We start from the raw sequence: 3,640 nt of genomic DNA, 5'->3' as shown, positions 1-3,640 counted from the left end.
CTCAATCCTTTTGGATTGAAATTCTGTGCTCCTAAAAATAATATTCCTTCTACCCAGATTTCTCTTTCTCTATTTTTGCTTGTTTGACTTACTCCTACTTGTTAAGACTGAGTTTAAATGGTATCCCCTCTGAAAACATTTATTGACTGTAGCTCAGATTGTGCTACTTTTTCATCTATAAAATAGCCTTAATAATTTCTTTATATGAAAACTTAACAGGTTGTAATTTATTTATTTCCAGGTCCTTCTCACTGGCCTGGAATTTAACTCTTTCTTGGATATGTAGTAAGTTGGCAGAGGGCTTGGTACACAGTAAGCACTCAACCATTAAAGCTTCAATTCTGAAATTCTTTAAAGATTCACAAGCTTTTTGACTATATCCTTGAAAGCTTGTTTACCTGTTGGTTCCTTAGGGCATAAATGAAGGGGTTCAATAAAGGTGTGACTGTAGTAATGAGTAGAGCTACTCCCTTGTTAACTGTGTCCTTTTTTTTTTGCTGAGGGGTTAATGAATGTGAAGAAGCAGCTTCCATAGGAGGGAGAGATCATGGTCATATGGGAAGAACAGGTGGAAAAGGCTTTTGTCCTTTGCTCCCTGAGGGGAGCTTCAGAATAATCCTGATTATGAACATATAGGAGAGAGTCAGCAGTCAGAGTGACCAGTAGGGTCACAGATGCCACAAGAAAGACAACCTTCTTGATGAGGCTTGTGTCTGAACAGGAGAGTTTCCAAAGGGGCTCATAGTCACAGAAATAATGATTCAGCCTGTTGGATGCACAAAAGTCCTGTTGACTCATCAGAGGGATTAGTGGTATAATAACCAGTAACCCAGCCAGCCAAGAGTAGAGAACCATTTGGGTACAAACTCTGCTGCTCATAATGGCCATGTAATGCAGGGGTTTGCATATGGTCACATAGCGGTCATAGGACATGGCAGCCAGAAGATAAAACTCTGTTGCCCCAAGGAATATTGCAAAGAAATACTGAGTGAAGCAGCCAGCTAAACTGATACTCTTATTCCCTGTTGTGATGCTGATCAGGACCCTGGGAATGAAAATGTTTGTGAAGGACATTTCTAATAAAGAGAAGTTCCAGAGAAAGAAATACATGGGAGTCTGAAGGTGGGAGTCCAGCAAGGTGAGGATGAGGATAGTCAGATTTCTGATGATGCTGAGTAAATAAGCAAGGAACATAAAGGTGAAAACCACCACCTGGAGTTCAGGGACATCTGTTAGACCCAGCAGGATACATTCAGTCAACCTGGTTTTATTTTTCATTGTTGAAAAATTTTGAGTCTGAAGAGAAAAAAGTGATGATAATAAAAGGTGAGAAAGGAAGAGGTGCTCTGAAATGGACAGGTGAAATGTGAAGAGAACAAAGAGTGATGGACAGTGAACTTTTCCTCTGATGCCTTGACCCAGACCAGTGGCCCATTTGAATGGTGTTGTATTCTTTCCAGTCTCGTTTGCCCTGGATAGAGAAGTTCTTGCCATGATTTTCCCACATGGTACTCTCCCCAGTGCCAACATGAGGCAAGTCCCTTCCTCACAGGTGATGTTCAGAAAGTTTGTGGAATGAGTTAGAAAAGGAATGCTTCCAGCAGCTGCTCCCTTCCAGACTAGTTACTATTTTCTCCCCCTGTATTCACTTTCCATACTTCCCATTGATTCTATACATTGCTTTACTTTGTCTACTTAACTTTTCTTAGAATTGCTGTTTTTCTTACTCTTTTTGCTGTTTCTTTTTTTCTCATATAATTATAGTGGTCTCTTATTTATTTAAAATTTGTTTTTAAAGTTTATTTTGTGAGAGAGACAGAGTATAAGCGGGGGAGGGGCAAAGAGAGAGGGAGACACAGAATCGGAAGTAGACTCCAGGCTCTGAGGTGTCAGCATAGAGCCCCGTGTGGGGCCAGAACTCACAAACCATGATATCATGACCTGAGCTGAAGTCAGACACTTAACCGACTGAGCCACCCAGGCGCCCCTCTTTTTTTGTTTATTTTTGAGAGAGAGAGAGAGTGACAGAGTGCAAGCGGGGTAGGTAGAGAGAGAGAGAGAGAGAGAGAGAGCAGAATCTGAAGCAGGCTCCAGGCTCTGAGCTGTCAGCCCAGAGACTAATACAGGGCTGGGACCCAGGAACCCTGAGATCATAACCTGAGCCAAAGTCGGATGCTTAACCGACTGAGCCACCCTGGAGCCTCCAGGGTTTTCTAGGAGATTCTATATTTAAGCATTTCAAGAGCATTTCAAGTCTCTACTGATTTGTGAACTCATGTGATTTAAGAGTCACATTATGTAGGAGTGTCTTTACTGATTTATTCAAGAAGTTTTCTGTGTGTTGTTATAAACATTTATAAAGCAGTAGCTTTCAAGAATTTTTTACTATAATACATTCTACATTTTATATCATTTTCTGGCATACATCTGTATCTAACCTCAGTAATAGTTCTACAGAACACTTCTTACTTACTATATGGGATACAATGTGATATTTTTTGTTTTATTCTATTTAAAACATTTTTATTTCAAATGCTGGTTGCAACCCATTAAATTGATTCCAATCCACTAATGGCTTGCACTCCACTGTTGGAATCAGGGATCAAGAGAAGTTACACCATGCTCTGGGTGCCTTTCCCCTCCTGGTTACCAACCTGCAATCTTCAGGGAGTGGCTAAGTGTTCACATCTGCATCAGATTCAGGCTTCACAACCATAGAGAAGTAAAATCAATGAAGATATAAACAGGGAACATACTTCTTCACTTGACTATCATACTAGTCATAGTGGGATTCTATGAGGTGAAATTCTTAGAGGTGAATAAAGATTGTAAGGCCACATGATTAAAAAATAATATATTCGCATTTTCTACATTATCTGCCACTAAGTCCTATCCTGCATTTCATGGAAATAACAAAAACTTCCGGGGCTTCTCATGTAGAAATAGTCTTCTGTTGTCCCTTATTAGTATAGTGGGTATTTACCTGTTTCTATTCTTCCACTAATTCAGACAAGAGCTGAATCAGAGTTTTTGGGTAGTCTATCTTCTTAAAGTGGACCAATAAATAGATCAAAAGAAGGATGAGGAGCAGAGTAGTTCTGGATGAAATGAGGTTGTTGATTTTTCTCTTCTGGGTGAAATGAGGTTGCTGATCTCAGAAGGCAGATTATGTGCTCCCCCTCCCACCCCAGATTTATACTTTACTCAGAGTGACACAGGTTATATTCTCTCTCTTGAGAGCATGCACTGGGGAAGCAACAGAATGAGGAACACAAGTTGCCTCTGGAATCCTTGTTTGGAACAGGCTAATGAATGTCCTTTGTTGACAATTTTGGGAACAAATTCTGAACATATGGTTAAGGGATGAGGGTCCAGAGAGACTAGCTTAGAGGTGGGGTTGGGAGGAGCAAGGGAGCTACAGCTGCAGAGAAGAGGAAGACTATGGAGTCATACATTTGTCTTCCCCATGAGTGGGAATAGCTGCACTTGACCATGGATGAAGAACTTAGCCAGAACCATATGCGGGCCACACAGTCCTGAAAAAAGTCCCATTTTCTAAACATCACTAACCTAGTTGTAATTAGCCCATCTATAGACTATTGGCTAAAGATAGTAAGCAGTAATTTTCATTTTTTTTTTT

At 40.4% G+C, this 3,640-nt stretch overlaps 1 pseudogene; it reads right to left on the bottom strand.

The window, feature by feature from the left end:
- Positions 1–351: 351 nt before the first annotated feature.
- LOC101083603 lies at positions 352–1,278 on the bottom strand (annotated as a pseudogene).
- Between the last annotated feature and the right edge of the window lie 2,362 nt (positions 1,279–3,640).

This window comes from Felis catus, chromosome B4 (genome assembly GCF_018350175.1).
Source record: "Felis catus isolate Fca126 chromosome B4, F.catus_Fca126_mat1.0, whole genome shotgun sequence".
In the NCBI taxonomy this organism is placed as follows: domain Eukaryota; kingdom Metazoa; phylum Chordata; class Mammalia; order Carnivora; family Felidae; genus Felis; species Felis catus.
Note: the sequence above shows the minus strand (reverse complement) of the source record. Positions and strands in the feature narration are given on the sequence as shown.